Source organism: Hordeum vulgare, chromosome 2H (genome assembly GCF_904849725.1).
Source record: "Hordeum vulgare subsp. vulgare chromosome 2H, MorexV3_pseudomolecules_assembly, whole genome shotgun sequence".
Classification (NCBI taxonomy): Eukaryota; Viridiplantae; Streptophyta; class Magnoliopsida; order Poales; family Poaceae; genus Hordeum; species Hordeum vulgare.
The window spans coordinates 209,512,539-209,531,414 of NC_058519.1; the positions used below are offsets into that span (position 1 = coordinate 209,512,539).

The following is an 18,876-nucleotide window of genomic DNA, read 5'->3' on the forward strand; positions in this document are numbered from 1 at the left end:
GAAGCGTAATTAAACTACTTATTTAGGCATTTTAAATGAGGTCGGAAATGACATATAGAATCTCCGAAACGAACTCACATGTTAATTTACAATTCTGTCTAGATCTGAACTAACACATTTAATTGGTTGTTAAACAACAAAAAAAATAGGTTCACGTGATTCTACGCGTCATTTCAAGCAATTTACACATAGAGAACATCTCCAACGGAGCTACGGATCAAAAGATACGGACACCGCAAGATATGATGACATGAACGCAATTTGTGTGCAACGACGGTCACGAGCATTTCAAAACATACAACCAGCAAGAGAAAATGAAACTACACGAGATTTTAAGCAAGTTTCATATAGGACACGATCAAATCGGAGCTATGGTTCAACAACTACGAGCAAAACAAGAAATCACTATAATCTGCCAAAATCAGCCACATAGCATTTTCTACACCCCACAACTATGAGCTACACGACTCAAATATAATCAACCAAGGCATGAAACGAAAGAGGGAAAAAAGCACTACCACAAACAACTAACAGCAACTAGCATGGCATCATGGATCACTAGGAAAAGAAGTCACAAAATGGCTTTTCACACACAGTTTCAGACTTGGTGAAAATTACACTTCATGAAAGTGCAGTTTTCGATCTGAAGTCATATTGACAGCAGAAAAACCATAAGCTACAGGACTCCAAATGGCACGAAAATTCACAGCATGCTAGAGAAACACAAGGGCTACAACTAACTCCATTGCACCAACCTCAAAACATCTACAGATCAAAAGATAGAAGCAGGACAAGACAACAACAAAATATAACAGATCTCAAACTTAGAAATATTTCAGCACCTCCAAATCAGCACTATTTCTAGCAACTTGAGGGCAATCAAACCACACCTAAACATGCATTTCTATTGCAACAAAAAATACCAGGGGCTAGAGTAAACATCAAAGAACAACTACCTAGTTGACAACTCCTACAAACGAAGCACGAAATTAATCCTACAAAATAGACAAGAGGGCAAAACGGCAAAATATCGCACGAACTAACTTGCTCAAAAGCTAAATCTAATTGCATAGAAAAATCCCATGGATTTTTCTACTCTACCCCGAAAACATATAAAATATGTGTTGGTGAACGTCGCATGGGAAACAAAAATTTCCTACACGCACGAAGACCTATCATGGTGATGTCCATCTACGAGAAGGGATGTGTGATCTACGTACCCTTGTAGACCGTACAGCAGAAGCGTTAGTGAACGTGATTGATGTAGTGGAACGTCCTCACGTCCCTCGATCCGCCCCGCGAACCGCCCCGCGATCAGTCCCACGATCTAGTGCCGAACGGACGACACCTCCGCGTTCAGCACACGTACAGCTCGACGATGATCTCGGCCTTCTTGATCCAGCAAGAGAGACGGAGAGGTAGAAGAGTTCTCCGGCAGCGTAACGGTGCTCCGGAGGTTGGTGATGATCTCGTCTGAGCAGGGCTCCGCCCGAGCTCCGCAGAAACGCGATCTACAGGTAAAACCGTGGAGATATGTGGTCGGGCTGCCGTGGCAAAGTTGCTCAAATCAGCCCTAAAACCCCACTATATATAGGAGGAGGAGGGGGAGCCTTGCCTTGGGGTCCAAGGACTCCCAAGGGGGTCGGCCGAACCTAAGGGGGAAGGTTTACCCCCCAAACCGAGTCCTACTAGGTTTGGAAGGTGGAGTCCTTCTTCCCTTTCCCACCTCCTCTTTTTTTTCCTCTTCTCTTTGATTTTTCTTCCAATGCGCATAGGGCTCTTTTGGGCTGTCCCACCAGCCCACTAAGGGCTGGTGCGCCACCCTCAATGCCTATGGGCTTCCCCGGGGTGGGTTGCCCCCCCCCCGGTGAACTCCCGGAACCCATTCGTCATTCCCGGTATATTCCCGGTAACTCCGAAAACCTTCCGGTAATCAATGAGGTCATCCTATATATCAATCTTCGTTTCCGGACCATTCCGGAAACCCTCGTGACGTCCGTGATCTCATCCGGGACTCCGAACAACATTCGTTAACCAACCATATAACTCAAATACGCATAAAACAACGTCGAACCTTAAGTGTGCAGACCCTACGGGTTCGAGAACTATGTAGACATGACCCGAGAGACTCCTCGGTCACTATCCAATAGCGAGACCTGGATGCCCATATTGGATCCTACATATTCTACGAAGATCTTATCGTTTGAACCTCAGTGCCAAGGATTCAGATAATCCCGTATGTCATTCCCTTTGTCCTTCGGTATGTTACTTGGCCGAGATTCGATCGTCAGTATCCGCATACCTATTTCAATCTCGTTTACCGGCAAGTCTCTTTACTCGTTCCGTAATACAAGATCCCGTAACTTACACTAAGTCACATTGCTTGAAAGGCTTGTGTGTGCTGTTGTATTACCGAGTGGGCCCCGAGATACCTCTCCGTCATACGGAGTGACAAATCCCAGTATTGATCCATACTAACTCAACGAACACCTTCGGAGATACCTGTAGAGCATCTTTATAGTCACCCAGTTACGTTGCGATGTTTGATACACACAAAGCATTCCTCGGTGTCTGTGAGTTATATGATCTCATGGTCATAGAAACAAATACTTGACACGCAGAAAACAGTAGCAACAAAATGACACGATCAACATGCTACGTCTATTAGTTTGGGTCTAGTCCATCACATGATTCTCCTAATGATGTGATCCCGTTATCACGTGACAACACTTGCCAATGGCCAGGAAACCTTGACCATCTTTGATCAACGAGCTAGTCAACTAGAGGCTTACTAGGGACAGTGTTTTGTCTATGTATCCACACAAGTATTGTGTTTCCAATCAATACAATTATAGCATGGATAATAAACGATTATCATGAACTAAGAAATATAATAATAACTAATTTATTATTGCCTCTAGGGCATATTTCCAACAATATGTGGGGTTGCAACACAAAAATAATGCCACACGTAAATGCGAGATAAAAACCTATACACAGAAAAATAATCTAGCGGCAATCCCTGCATTCAAAAATACAAATGACCGCTCTAAAATACATGGCAAATGGGTCCCTAGAGCATGAACATTTAATCTACGGCATACGAGCAATCCGGTCTTGCGCGAAAAAATAATACGGGCTATAGCCTATTGGAACAGCAGATAAACCTATGCCTTCGACACGTCAAACAACGTCAAATAAATATGCAAGTTGCAAAATCGGATTCTACGCGAAAAGATACACAAGATACATATGCTACACGTCGTGACCCGACACACGAGTTGAAAACTACGGGCGTTTTATTATCGTCATAATTCTGGAATTTATTAATTCCAAAAATTAACCTAAACAGTTAATGGACCGAACAGTGGCGCAACTTAGCAAACGGATGCCTGGGTGAGGGAAAAGAGGGTCTCACCTTTGGGCCGAAAGGAGGAGGCGGGCCGAGGCCTGGAGGGCGTGTAGCTGGGCCTCGGAGGCGCCACGCTGCAGGAGGTGGCCGGCCCAGGCAAGAGGAAGCCGGCCCAGGCGGTGGGCGGCCTGTAGGGCGCGGTCAACGAGGACTGGTCGGGCAGATCGAGCCTCCTGCTCGATCTCCCGATGGGGCTGGCGACGGGGAGATCCCCGGCGACGGCGCGGGCCACTGCCGGAGCTGGGATGGCCCTTCACGGCGGATCTGTCCTCGGGCGAGGTCGGGACGGCGAGGAACGGCGGCGGCGCACACAAGCGACGGGGCAGAGCAAGCAAGGCGGCGAGGAACGGAGGCAGCGGCGGGATCTTGCGCCGGGAATGGAGGCGGGGCGGCGAGCTCGAGGGAGGTTGGAGCTGCGGGGGCCGGCAACGTCAAAGGCGGCCGGAGGGAGCAGGGCGGCGCAGCTCTCGACCGGCGGGCGGTGCTCCGGCGAGCACGACGGCTACGAGCGCTCGAGGGGATTCTAATCCCCTCGATCCAACAGGGCTGGCTGCGGGGCATGGGCGGAGGTGGATCGCTCGGGCCCGGGCAGGCCTGCTACGGGCTGTGCAGGCCGCAGCGGTGCAAGGACAAGCTGGACAGGTGGCGGGCGCGGGTAGGCTGCACGCTTCGGCTGGCGGCGGCTCAGGGTAGCCCGGGAGCGCCAAGTCTTCGCGGCCGGCTGGGGAGGCACGAATTGCGAGGTGGGAGGTTAGAGAAGGCCCAGATTAGGCAGGGGTTGTTTAAATAGGAAAAAGGGGGCTAGGGTTTCCTTTAGGGGCAGATTAGGGTGCTTAAATAGGGAAGAGGGGCTAGGTGAGAGGGTATCCGGGGGTTTTTTGACCCTCCGATCGCGATCGTGCGATCCGATCGGAGAGGCGGACTAGGGTTAGCTGTGTAGAGTGGCATCGGCTAAGATGAGAGGGAAGTGGTGCGGCGCGACAACGATTTTTAAAACACCGCTAACCGTCCGACGGTAGACCGAATACGGTGTCGCTACGGTCGACCGTTCGGTTACCAAACGAACTCCGATCGCGACGAAATTTGACAGGCGGCCTACCTATATTAAAATAACACCGCACGTCAAATGTCACCCCAATTAGAGAAAGTCTTCAACACACTTTTAAAACAGGGTTTCGACGGTGCCGCGGGCGCGTGCGTGTGCAGTGGGGTCAGAACGGACAACGACGAGAACCAGCAACTAACAACGGATGCAAGTTTTGAAAATTGGCGGCAACGGAGATGCTTATGCAATGCAGATGATGCGATGATGAAGCGACAAAAGAAGATAGACACACGACGAAAACGGAATAGAAGGGGAATCTTCTGTAATGTCGGTCTCAGGTTGTCACAGTTGTAGGCTCAAGTGGATCAGGGACCACCAAACACAGATACGTGCCGATCTATATCAAGGCCTTGTGGATAGCATCGCGGCTGGGGAGGTGCGAGCGAGCGCTGTTGGCAAGAGGATCGTGCTCCCAGGGACGCATCAGGGGAGCAACCGAGACATGAAGGGGAGGCATATGGACGCTATGGCACTGGTGCAAACCTATGGGAAGCCTGACATCTTTTTGACTATGACGTGCAATCCTAGCTGGGAGGAGATACTGAATGACCTGCTTCCTGGCCAGACACCCCAGGACCGACCAGATCTTGTCGCACGAGTGTTTAGGGCCAAGTTGGAGACCATGAAAGAGATGTTCAAGAAGCACATCCTGGGTGTTGTGGTCGCGTATGTGTATGTCGTGGAGTTCCAGAAGAGAGGCCTCACCCACGCGCACTTTCTGTTGATCATGAATAGAGAATATAAACTTGTGGTGCCAGAGCAGTATGACCGCATCATATCCGCAGAGCTCCCGGACAAGCATAAGTATCCTGACCTCTATGCCATGGTCGTCAAGCATATGATGCACGGCCCACGCGGTAATATAAATCCCAAAAATGTGTGTATGCAAGACTTGAAGTGCAAGAGCCAGTACCCACGACCATTCAACCAGAACACCTTGCAGGGGAAGGATTCATACCCTGTCTATCGTCGGCGGGACGATGGTCGTCAGGCTAAGGTCCACCGTCAGATGCTGGATAACAGATGGGTGGTGCCTTACAACCCTTATCTGTTGCGAATGTTCAACTGCCACATAAATGTCGAGGTGTGCTCCAGCATCAAGGCCGTCAAGTACCTTTACAAATACGTATACAAGGGCCACGATCGAGCTTCAATCAGCATCGACCAGCCTGACGAGAAAGGGGTTGTAGACGAGATTAAAATGTACATCGATGCGAGATGGGTTACTCCACCGGAGGCGATGTGGAGGGTATTCGTCTTCAATCTTTCCGAGAGTTTCCCGTCGGTCCTATAGTTGCCGCTTCATCTCCTAGATATGCATAGTGTCACGTTCAAAGTAGGAAAGGACCTGACCGATGTTGTCGCCCGTGATAAAGCATCTAAGTAAATGCTGACGGAGTATTTCCTCGCTAATCAGCAGCATGTTTGGGCTCGAGACATCCTGTACAAGGATTTTCCGGGAAGTTTCACATGGCACAGAACAAAGTACTGGAGGCCGAGGCAAAAGCAACACCAAGTAGGTCGAATCGTGTCAGCACATCCAGCGGAGGGGGAGCGATTCTTTCTACGAGTGCTGCTCAACCACGTACCAGGCAAGACATCCTTCGAGGACCTGAGGACCGTGGACGGTGTGCTATGTGATAGCTTCCATGAGGTTGTCGAGAGATTGGGCCTCATCGAGGCCGACAACATGCTTGACGAGTCTCTTACATAGTGAACACAATTTCCGATGCTAACCTCGCTCAGGAGGCTCTTTGCAACAATCTTGGTATTTTGCGAGCCAGGTGACGTGCGCGATCTATGAGATAGGCACCTAGAGGCGATGTCTGATGACTACCGCCGATCACACACCTGCTCAAAGGCAGTGGAGCAGATGGTGTTGCTAGACATCACGGGCATGCTACAGTCAATGGGCAAAGACATAGCGTTGTTCCCTCTTCCGGACATCGACGAGACCTATGACACTACCGGAGGCGAGGCCAGAGAAGTCACAGAGGAGTCCACCATCGAGGTTGACGCACACGACGCTGTTTTAGCATCCTCGCTAAACCATGAGCAAAGGCTTGCATACGATGTGTCATGGGTATAAGTCTGATAGTAGAAGTATGGGGTACGAAAGGATGGGCAGAGCCTTAGCTACGGCGAGGATGTATGAGTTCAGGCCCCTCTATGGTGGAGGTAAAAGACCTACGTCTCAGTGCTCTTGGGAGCTTTGTGTCGAGTGGATTATAGGATTACAGCAAGTGTCAACCCTTGCACCAGTGGGGAAGGGCGGCTTATATAGAGTGCGCTGCCCTTCATAATGGCCCGGTGGACAAGGGTGGAATAGTGGTGAATAAATGCCTACGTTACAGGTAACGTAAGCTTTAAATGCTAATAATGGTGTATGAAAACGTATGACCGTTGCCCTCCTGGGAGGTTACGATGTACAGAGTGGATTCCAGTCGGTACGTTAGATATGCTCCGAGTGGATCGTCGCCGACTGGATGATGGGGGCGTCCTTAGTTCAGTCGGAACTGTCTAAGGGCCTTGTCTTCTATGAAGGGTAGTCCTTGGGTAGGACCTATAGGGCAGACCTATGACCCTACCCTGGGACTATAACCCCATCATTAGTCCCCGAATGGATCGGGTTTGGAACGATGAAGTGACGTCTCGAGTTTGGAACCGACTGGTATTGAGGTGACTTTAGCGTTGTTTGCCTCGATCCATTTTATCCTTTCAGCCAGTGATCCGAGTGAATATACCAGTCAAACGAACCGTCAGGGACCGAGTGCTTCTGCGGAATCTTTCGACGTGACTGGTCAAACTGACAGCGCCGGATTTTCCGGGATCCTCCAATTTCGGTTGCGGCGCGCTCAGCGGGGATGACGACATCGCCATCGAGTAGGTTTTGCCTCCTCGATTACCGCACCATTATCTTCTCCATTAACCTCGCAGTGGCCGGTTGGGGGGATAAGATCCTGGGCCCGCCTGTAAGCGACCCAGTCGGAGGCCTATTAAAGCCTCCCCGGCGGGATTTCCTGTTGCGTTGCTCATCCTTCCCCCCATTAATCTTGCTTCTCCCGCAGCTCTCTACACACCCCAAGCCATCTCCTGCCTCTCCTCCTCCGCGGATCCGTCGTCCTCGCCATGACGAAGGGGCAAACCAGCAAGCTCGAGGCGCAGAAGAAGAAGAAGAAGAAGGGGGCGGCCTCCACCCAGCGGCGGCAGCGGGCGTTGCTGGCGGGCTGGATCCAGGGGGGCTTCCTCCCCTCCTCGGTGACGGAGAACGACATCCTGGAGCTGGTGGAGCACGGCATGGTCGCCAACAAATCCTGGAGGCTGCCGGAAGGCGAGACGGAGCCGGCGCTGAAGGAGGGGGAGCGCGTTCTGCTGCTCAGCCATGTGGCCAGAGGCTTCTCCTTGCCTCCCCACCCTTTCTTCCGAGGTATCATGACTTACTTCGGGGCGCAGCTCCATCACTTTCCTCTGAACGCAATAGCTCACCTTGCTGCATTCGTCACCCTCTCCGAGTGCTTCATTGGATGTCCTCCCCACTGGGGGCTCTTTAAGTATGTCTTCTCCGCTAGATCCTAAACCGTCAAAAAGCTTAGCCAGTCGGACGATAAGACCCACATCCTCCAGCTCTGCGGGGGTTTAGGCTTCCAGAAGAAAACAAAGAGTAGTTATCCCTCCCTCCAGCTATCCGAGTCAGTTAGGAACTGGCAATCGTCCTGGTTCTATTGCCAGGACATTGCTTGTCCGAATGCTTCGAGTGGGTTGCCACCTTTTAGTTTAGACCGTCCGGGGCCTCCCAGGAAGCTTGCGCTCACTAAGGGAGAAAGGATCCAGATCCAGCCTTTGGTCGACGCGCTGATAGCCGTCGTCCGTAAGGGAGTCACCGGCATGGACTTGCTGGAGACTTTTCTGGGTCGGCACATCCAGCCGCTGCAGGCCCGAGACCACGCCATGTGGCACTACGCGGGGCCTTCGGATTCCACTCGGTCTCATCCAAAGGACGTGAGCGGGGAGACTGTGAGTGCGTGGGTCCGCAGCATCACAGGCGCGTGTGATAACCCCGTGGGAGCCCGGCGGTCGAAGCCCTTCCGCGCCGAAAACCCTCCTTTGAATGACGTGAGTACATGTTGTCGAGTGCTTTTAATCTTCTCAGCTTTATTGCTTTTCTTGTCCCGCTGACTGACGTTGCCGACTGTGTTTTGTGCAGGAGTGGACTAACTGGCATTCTGCAGTCTCGAACGGGAATCCAGCCGAGGAAGAGGAGGGCAGCCAGGAAGGCAGCGCGGATAGCGCCGAGTACGTCTCTGACAGTGGGGAGACGGAGGAGGAGACGGAAGAGGAGGAGGAGGAGGATGGAGAGCAGAGCTCGCCACCCTCACCACCAGAGCACCGAACCAAGCGCCGTCATGACCCCACTGCTCTGTCGGCTCCTCCCGCGGCCCCGAGTGCTCCGCCAGCTCCTCCCGTGGCTCCGAGTGCTCGGAGCGTGAAGAGAACCTGGGGTGCTTCTGCCGAGCCCGTGAACCAGCCGTCCAAGGTGGCCAAACCTAGTGGGCCTAAACCTCGGAAAGCCTTGCCCCGGATGACGATCGCTGTTCCGGTCGCCTCTGTCTAAGTATCCTTACTCTTTCATCTTCCTTCAATATCCGATTGAACTCCTCTTTTTGGGAACTCATGTTTATCCGTCGAGTGGATTTCACTCAACAGAGCTGCTACCTCCGCCACCTCTCTGCCGCGCCAGGACGATGATCCCATGGACACGGATAACGCCGCCACGTCCGAGCAAGGTATGTTGTCACGACTCCGAGAGCTGCATTACTGTTTCGCGAGTGCTGTCTTTGATCTTGACCTTTTTCTGTAATTTTATTTTGTTCAGTCGGGCTTCCTTCGGAGGTGATCCATCTGGACGATGATGACCAAAGGAGGTCGAAGCCAGCTTTGGCGCATGTCCCTGGGGTTATCCAACCTGCTGCTGATCCCGCCACGAACGTGCCGCCGACTGAGACGGTGCCACCGACTGGGACGGTGGCCCTCACGGCGGAACCGACTGGAGCGGAGCTCGGGATGCCCAGGGAGCCTTCTGCCGCGCCGGGACCGTCGGCGGTTCAATATGATGCCCGACGCCTCCCGGAGGATCAGGTAGGAGCCGCCAAGGACGCCATGGTGCAGGTGGAGCTGATGGTGGGCGACGCCAAGGGAGCATATGACTCCATGGCGTCCCTGTATAAGAAGAGCTTGGAGCTTCGGGACGACATCCGAGTAAGTGCGCTAATAAGTGTTTACATTCCTCTTGGAACCCACTGGGTGTTACCGCGAGGTACTCGGATGCAATAGGTTTCTTTTGCACTGGGTTCACTCCGAGTGAACCCAATGGGTGTAGTCCCCGAGACTTCTGCCGAGTGCTTGCGCCGGCAGTTGACTTTATATGTATTTTCCGTAATCTAAACAGATCAGAGCTGATCTGCCCGAATGGTCCCAGTGGGGGCACTCCGAGTACACCCACTGGGTGTAGTCCCCGAGAGTAGTGTTACTCGGGTCGAGTAATAGTAATCTCATAGTGTTGTTGGTTTGCTATGGAGCTCAATAGGGCCGACCTGTTCGAGCTTCATACCAGTGGGGTCACTCTGAGTGAACCCACTGGGTGTAGTCCCCGAGACCGTTGTCGATTGCTTGCATCGGCAGGGGTTTGAAGAATTTTGATCTTTGATTGTTTTGTCATATCTGTCGAGACTTTTTCCTTGTTGAATGTGGCTGATCCTCCCTTTGTGTCTCTTTGGCAGAAGACTTGTGAAATGGGATCTGCGTACAATGCTCTGAAGGCTGAGAAGACTCAGCTTGCTGCAGACTTGGAGGTGGCTGTGAATGACCTGGCTGACGTGAAGAAGGCTCTCGCTGACCGAGAGAATTCTTTGGAGGAATCTCTGTAGACTAACAAGGCACTGGTGGCCGAGGTACAAAAGATGAAGAAGGAGAGATCTGACTGGATGGCCCAGCTGAAGGTGATGAACACTCAGTGCAGAGCGCAGGAGAACTACGTCAGCGACTGGGCGAGGAAGATGGTCGCACTGCTTGGTGGTAAGTTCTTGCCGAGTGCTTTTTGACTTTGGAGTTTACTCCGCACTTATTTTCTGCTTGTCTTTTCTTTGCAAATTTCTGTCGGGACGTTGAGGCTGAAGCAGCCGAAATTGAACAGTCGCTTGTTCCGAACGTTCCACTCGGCGATGAAGCTAACCGGGACATGCTCCGAACGCATTCTCGCCTTAACAGGGTGGGCCCTTTCATTGGTCGCCTGAGAAAAGTTGTCGGCCGAATCGACAAGGAGTTGTGGCCTGAAGACGACTCCCGGAGCGAAATAGATGGTTTGATGACTCGGCTGGAGGACGTTCCAAGCAGAGTGCAGGCATGGAAGAAGTCTGCTGCTCGGTGTGGTGCGGACGTGGCACTGTCTCTGGTCCGAGTGCACTGCAAGGAAGCCTGCGAAGACAAGCTGAAGACGTTCCAGGTCGCCAACACCAAGAAGCTTCGATTCGAAGATTTCATGGAGACCTTCCTCGACACAGCCACTCGCATTGCAGACGGAATCGACCTCGACACCTTTGTGGAGCCTACCAGTCCTGGCGACGCTTGAAAAAAGTTTATGATGAACGCACATTTACCTCGGTATGCCGAGTGGAATCTGTATTAAACTTTGGCCACTGCTGTTGGCCGTTACATTCGTGGTTCGGTGTGGATAAACTTGATTCACACCGAGCCGACTGATCGTAGATCCAACTTGAATTCGAATCGGATCTTTTGCTCTTCTTTCGCTGAGTTTTTTTTGACACGATTTTGGCTTGTGGTTTTTATTTGGCGTCTCTTGGTGAAGCCAATGGCAAACATGCGGAGCATGTAGTTGTCAGTTGTCTTCACATCCGCATGAGCCTCAATGAGGGTCTGCTAAGCCTCCGAGTGTATCTCGAGTGCCCACTCGGAGGAAGCTTTTTTACTTAGGCGATTCTGGTTCGCGGCTAAGTCTCCGAGTGTGACTTTTCGTGCACACTCGGAGCGAGTTTTTACTTAGGCGACTCTGGGTCGCGGCTAAGTCCCCGAGTGTGACTGTTAGTGCGCACTCGGAGCGAGTTGTTACTCATGTAGATGTCAGTTGTCTTCACATCCACATGAGCCTCAATGAGGGTCTGCTAAACCTCCAAGTGTATCTCGAGTATACACTCGGAGGAAGCTTTTTACTTAGGTGACTCTGAGTCGTGGCTAAGTCCCCGAGTGTGACTTTTCGTGCACACTCGGAGCGAGTTTTTACTTAGGCGACTCTGGGTCGCAGCTAAGTCTCCGAGTGCGACTCTTAGTGCACACTCGGAGCGAGTTTTTACTTAGGTGACTCTGGGTCGCAGCTAAGTCTCCGAGTGTGACTTTTAGTGCACACTCGGAGCGGGTTTGTACTTAGGCGACCCTGGGTCGCAGCTAAGTCCCCGATGTGACTTTTAGTGCACACTCGGAGCGAGTTTGCACTTAGGCGACTCTGGGTCGCAGCTAAGTCTCCGAGTGTGACTTTTAGTGCACACTCGGAGCGAGTTTGTACTTAGGCGACTCTGGGTCGCAGCTAAGTCTCCGAGTGTGACTTTTAGTGCACACTCGGAGCGAGTTTGTACTTAGGCGACTCTGGGTCGTAGCTAAGTCTCGGAGTGTGACTTTTAGTGCACACTCGGAGCAAGTTTTTACTTAGGCGACTCTGGGTCGCAGCTAAATCTCCGAGTGTGACTTTTAGTGCACACTCGGAGCGAGTTTATACTTAGGCGACTCTGGGTCGAAGCTAAGTCCCCGAGTGTGACTTTTAGTGCACACTCGGAGCGAGTTTTTACTTAGGCGACTCTGGGTCGCAGCTAAGTCCCCGAGTGTGACTTTTAGTGCACATTCGAAGCAAGTTTTTACTTAGGCGACTCTGGGTCGCAGCTAAGTCCCCGAGTCTGACTTTTAGTGCACACTCGGAGTTAGTTTTTTAGACCGGAGTCTGCAAACGCGGAAGAATTTTGAATCGGCAAGAAATCAATCTCCTTTGTATTACTTCAATGATACTTGTTCTTTACACTATCTCCGTCGGCGGTTATGTGTAGAAGCGCTTCAGTAGATCTCCATTCCATGCTCGCGGCTCGTCCATTTCGCTGTCGAGGTTGTAGAGTCGATATGCTCCGTTGTTCAGCACCTTAGAGATGATGAACGGTCCTTCCCAGGCGGGAGCCAACTTGTGAGGTCTCTGCTGATCCACTCGGAGCACCAGGTCGGCTGCTTGGAATGTGCGGCTCCTGACGTGCCGCGCGTGGAATCGCCGCAGATCTTGTTGATAAATTGTTGAACAGATCAGTGCCATCTCGCGCTCTTCTTCTAGAAGATCCACTCCGTCTTGCCTGGCTTGCTCTGCTTCGGCTTCGGAGAACAGTTTGACTCGCGGAGAGTTGTGAAGCAAGTCACTCGGAAGGACTGCCTCTGCTCCATAAACGAGGAAGAACGGGGATCGCCCTGTCGATCTATTCGGCGTTGTGCGGAGGCCCCACAGCACCGAAGGCAGCTTGGTGACCCATGCGCCGGCGGCATGTCCAACCTCTCGCAGGAGTCGAGGCTTCAACCCTTGAAGAATAAGTCCATTCGCCCGCTCTGCTTGCCCGTTTGTTTGGGGGTGCGCCACGGATGCAAAATCCACTCGGATACCTTGGCCTGTGCAAAAACCATTGAACCTGTCCGAGTCAAAGTTTGTGCCATTGTCGGTGATTATGCTGTGCGGAACCCCGTATCTGGCGATGATGTCTCTGATAAATTTGATGGCCGTATGGGCGTCAAGCTTCTTGATAGGCTTGGCTTCAATCCACTTGTAAACTTGTCGACTGCTACCAGCAGATGAGTGAATCCTCCTTGGCCTGTTCTGAATGGTCCGACTGTATCCAATCCCCACACGGCGAATGGCCAAGCAAGAGGAATTGTCTTCAGTGCAGACGTTGGTTTGTGGGACTTGTTTGAATAGAACTAACAACCTTCGCAACGGTCGACCATCTCTTTTGCCATTTCACCCGCCTGCAACCAGAAGAAACCAGCTCTGAATGCTTTGGTGACGATTGCTCTTGAGGAGGCATGATGACCACAGGTTCCCGAGTGAATTTATTCCAAGATTAACTGTCCCTCCTCAGGGGAGATACACCGCTGAAGGATGCCTGAAACACTTTCCCTGTATAACTGGTCATCAATGACGGTGAAGGACTTCGGCCTGCGAACGATCTGCCTAGCTTGGACTTCGTCTTCTGGTAACTCTTGCCTCAGGATGTACGCAATGAACGGCCACTCGAGGTTCAAGATCCCACTCAGCATGGAAGATGGGGAGTCGTGCAGCTTCACCAAGCAAAGTGGGACGACCAAGCTCCTGCGCATGGCTTCCCTCATCCTATGGGACAAGGCCAGCATAACGAAGCGGCAAGCTGTTGAGGCACTGGATAATAGTATGCGGGACATTACGGGACGACGACACCAACCGTTCGGGGGGAAAACTGTCATGTTCGGTGGGGACTTCAGGCAGGTGCTTCCAGTCGTCAGGAAAGGGTCACGGGATCAGATAATCGATGTGACCGTGTGGAGTTCGTACCTTTGGAAGGGTATGCGCCAGCTAAGGCTCATCACAAACATGAGGGTGCATAATGACCCGTGGTTCGCAGATTACTTGCTAAGGGTAGGCAATGACACCGAAGAAACCGACGACGAAGGCAACATCAGGCTCCCTCAAGACATTTGTGTGCCGCCAACGGGAGACGGCGTTGACCTAGAGAAGCTAATCGACCATGTATTTCCTTCTCTAGACCACAACATGTTGGATCCTAATTACATGACATCTCGAGCGATCCTCTCCACCAAGAACGACAACGTTGATAATATAAACACACGCATGATAGAGCGCTTCCAAGGCGAAGAGAAAATCTACCATAGTTTTGGTAGTGCAGAGGATGACCCACACGGCTACTATGCCCCCGAGTTCCTCAACAACCTGACTCCCAACGGGCTGCCTCCACATGCCCTCAAATTAAAAATAAATTGCCCCATTATACTATTGAGAAACATAGATCCAGCTAATGGGTTATGTAACAACACAAGGCTTGTGGTCCGGGGTTTCCAGAGGAACGCCATCGACGCAGAAAGCGTGCTAGGACAACATGCTGGTAGGAGGGTGTTCCTTCCTCAGATACCTCTTTGTCCATTCGATGATGATATCTTCCCTTTCAAGTTCAAGAGGAAGCAGTTCCCTATTAGGCTCAGCTTTGCCATGACGACCAACAAGGCGCAAGGACAAACCATACCGATTGTCGGGGTGTACCTACCTGACCCGATTTTCTCTCACGGTCAGCTCTACGTTGCATTGTCTAGAGCCACCGCGAAGAGGAACATTAAGATTCTCACCGTCAAGGACGACAGCAAGGGTAAAGGCAAGGGCAAGGAACAAAGCAAGAATTCAAAGAAGCGAAAAAGGTCTGAGCCCTTATTAACGACCATGAAGAACATAGTATACAAGGAAGTCCTTAGCACATAAAGTAGCCGGATCAATAGCATGAGTTTGAGTACATTACAATAGGCTTGTATAGTCGAAACTGAGATTCCAGAATGATAGCATGAGTCTGAGTGCGTTGTACTTTGCTTAAAAAGCATGAGTCTGAGTGTCTATGTACATAAAGATTTCTCCCATTTGGATGCCACTAGAACGATACGAGCTTGTAAATAACTGTTAAACATATTCTATTTATTGTTATTGAAAGGCTATGCCTCTACCAGTCTCTTGAAAGAATTAAAAGAAATGCAACATTGATAATTGAAGGCCTACATTCAGTTTACTTAACTTGTTTTTCTCACTGGGTTCAGTCTGTCATGTCCATGGGAGTCTTTATGAGAAATGGTAGTGTCAGCTTTAAATGTTTGTTGAAATGGGTTTACCAAAAAAAACTAAACCTTATTATAACTGACTACTAGAACCAAAGGAATGTGGCTGATTACCTTTCAAATTGTGTTACAGGATTCAACAAGTTGTTGTCACCTCTGGCATGTGAAGACTCAGGTTCTTACCGCAATTGTTAGGAACAGCCGGTAGTAGTGAAGGAACAAGCATTACCGGTTCACTCTTGCCCCTTGCTTTATTAATAATTAACTCGTAGAAGCTATGTTGCTGTCAAATCAAAATAACAAACATTAAATGGGAATAGAATAAAACTTATTATAGCAAAAACAAAAGCGCAACTTATTAGGGAACAAACTCAAACATTACGTACCAAAGGCAGTAATCTCCATCGCCCAAAAAAAACATGTAATCAACATTGCAAACGTTGAAATTTGTTGCATTATTTTGCCCTCCAGCAATAGAGCTTGGTCATTTGTATTTCATGGGTACGTGCAATTTTAGTACCAATGACTAATTGATATAACTAAGTCATTTCAACAAGCACTTCTCCAAGCACAATAAGAAATATACAAGGTGACAATTCTTCCGGCATTTGCACAACCACAAGAGAATAACATAATAACCATTGTTGTTTCCCGTGTTCAATTGATAGGGGCGCATGATACATATACATAATTCCATCAGAAACCAACATTTATTGAGAGTGTACTCCTCTCGAAAATGTGCCAAGTCCAGCACCCATCCTTCAAAAATGATCAAGATGATATGCTCCAGACATTTTGGGAAATGAAGCTCCTCAGAACTGTGATGTTGATTCTCCGTATTCGATATGTCCACTAATTACTGGATGAAATATTTTGTCTCATGGTTATGTGGATACAGACCAGGCTCAATGAAACAGCCGATTCATGGACATGACAAACTATTCAGTTAGATCCTGCATTTTAGTTATATAAAAAAGATAGTCACTTCTCCAGTTCACATAACAGTTCACAATCTAAGTAGAATGGTATACAAAATAAGATATGATTAACTGCTCGAACAGTTGTCATCCATGGCGCCTAGATTTCACAATTCATCAGAAACAATTACTTCCTCTAAGTCATAGTAGCCTACATGGAAGAAATAGTTTAGTACTCCCTTTATAAAGAAATATATGAGCGTTTAGATCACTGAAGTAGTGATCTAATTGCTCTTATATTTCTTTACCGAGGGAGTACATTTATTTCCCGCACCCTAAGACATAAATACCATACTAAAATGATACATGTGACGATATTTTCCGGCAAAAACAATTCACCCTACACAAACATGATAGAATCAAGTACTATTCAGCCAATAAACTTTTCAAGGTCAGGAACCCAATATTAATCACATACCACAGGCCGGGGCTTTACAACTCGAATACTATGGAAATGATGGTAGGAAAATCAGGAGGATTGAGGACAATATATGCTCTAGAATTGGTGTAACTGTCCTCGGAAGCCTGTACCAGAATTATATATTTATTGTTAGAACTCAGTTTGGGTAGAAATAAAATAACGAATTTTACTATACAATTAATACATGGTTAGTTGGTCAACATCCTTCTAGAATATTTGAGTTGTATAGATGCATATTATGACTTGCAAAAGAATGACGATCATCCAGCATAGATATACATCCATTTATCAGGATCTATTTTTTTCCGAAGAGAAACAGTAGCATAGACATTCACCTGGATCTATTTGCGAGTCAATACATAACAAGGAGTAGCAAGGAGTAGCACAGAAAAACCTTTTCAGTGAAAATTTGTTTTGGCTCTCATGACAATGGCAGTTTGGTCCAGATGGAGCCCAAATGTCCATGTGCTCTTTCGACCCCATCTGTGCCATTTGAGACTATTTGCCACGTTGTTTTGTCCCATGGATGGCTCATACTCTGCAAATCCATCCAGGAGTTTAATTTGTATTCGTGTACATATACAAAATTTGATTCGGCAATAAATTCCATCATGGAGTTATACGTCATCCATGTTTGCCCAATTTACGATTATGTACATAACACTTATTAAAGAAAACAGATATTCTATTTAGTGATTAATCATTACTATGTAGCAAGCATCAAACAATCTTGGTGTTTTGAAGTAACAGTGTGCAACTCCATACCTATTCATTAATGTAGAGATGGAAATTTGATTTAGGCAGACCGCAGACACCACAGAATTTTTGTTTTAATTCAAATCACCTCCTGTAATAAAAATGAACTACAAACTAAATAAATAAGTAAGCTTAGTTGACTGGAAGTAGCATGAAGATGAGATGATTCCATATTCCTCTCATAGATTCACGAATACTACACCTAACAACAACTAGGAAGATTGGGACATCAATTTCAACTGCCAGGTCGCAAGAGTCGTGCACCTGTACGAGTTCTTCGGCTGCTTGGAACACAACATGGATGGGAGGCTGACACTGAGCAGGCGCGGCCACGACATTCGTCCACGGCTGCAGCCTGTCATCCTCGATGGTGTTGGTTCCTCGATGATCGTCCCTGGTGGTAGTTCCCGGAGTGCTCAACGGAGATGGTTCCAGCTCAATCCTCCCGGGGTATATCAAGAAGTGATTGATCAGAGAAATAATTTATGGCTCGTGGTAAACATTCTACATGGATTGAGTCCGAAATAGTGGACGACTACAAAAGAAAGATTTTGCACGCTTAGTATCCAATTATAATGTTCAGAGTCCGAACCAACCGTTTTTCCTTTGTGCTGACAACGACTGCAAGAAGCACAACAAAATGACGGCTTCTTCTTTCCCCTCAAGCTCTTGAATTAATAGACAACCATTTATGCTCTTGTTTCCATGCTAGTTTCACCACCAAACCATGCAGACACTCCAGTTTTCAAGCAACACACACACCAAGAAATGGCACATGCCTTCATTTGCCCTTGCTCTTGTGCTACTCATCTCCTTGGCCTCTCTCACCAGCTCCTCACGAAGCAGGAGAGGGGCTCCCTTCTCCAGTTCCTCGTCGGGCTCTCACAAAACGGTGGACTCGCTACTTCATGGGAGAACGACACGGATGCAGCAAGTGGGAAGGGATCACCTGTGGGCAAGATAGGACGATCACACATGTGCTGTGGCCTTTTAAGGGCCTCGAGGGGAACATCTCACGGTCCCTTGGGATCCTCGACGCGCTGCAGCACCTTGATATCTCTCACAACTCACTCTCCAGCGGTCTACCATCAGAATTGGTGTCGTCCAGCAGCATCACAATCCTTGATGTCAGCTTTAACCATCTCAATGGAACACTCCACGAGTTGCCCTCTTCGGCCCTGCCCCAGACTCTCCAGGTACTGAACATCTCAAGCAATTTATTTATAGGACACTTTCCATCCATCACAATGGGGAATCTGGTCACACTCAATGCCAGCAATAACAGCTTTACTGGGCAGATACCAAC

General features: G+C 49.3%; 2 long non-coding RNA genes across 3 annotated transcripts; both read right to left on the minus strand.

Moving 5' to 3' along the window:
- Window positions 1–16,023: 16,023 nt before the first annotated feature.
- On the minus strand, window positions 16,024–17,218 carry LOC123425877. The gene is made up of 3 exons (XR_006621945.1): window positions 17,150–17,218; window positions 16,812–16,918; window positions 16,024–16,369 (listed from the first exon to the last, which is right to left on the minus strand). It is a non-coding gene; the product is annotated as an uncharacterized LOC123425877 (long non-coding RNA).
- Window positions 17,219–17,319: 101 nt separating this feature from the next.
- Window positions 17,320–17,927, minus strand: LOC123425879. 2 transcript variants are annotated; one of them, XR_006621946.1, is made up of 3 exons: window positions 17,835–17,927; window positions 17,580–17,661; window positions 17,320–17,352 (listed from the first exon to the last, which is right to left on the minus strand). It is a non-coding gene; the product is annotated as an uncharacterized LOC123425879 (long non-coding RNA). The 2 variants fall into 2 exon arrangements; XR_006621947.1 differs by having other exon boundaries at window positions 17,580–17,677; window positions 17,835–17,922.
- Window positions 17,928–18,876: the final 949 nt, after the last annotated feature.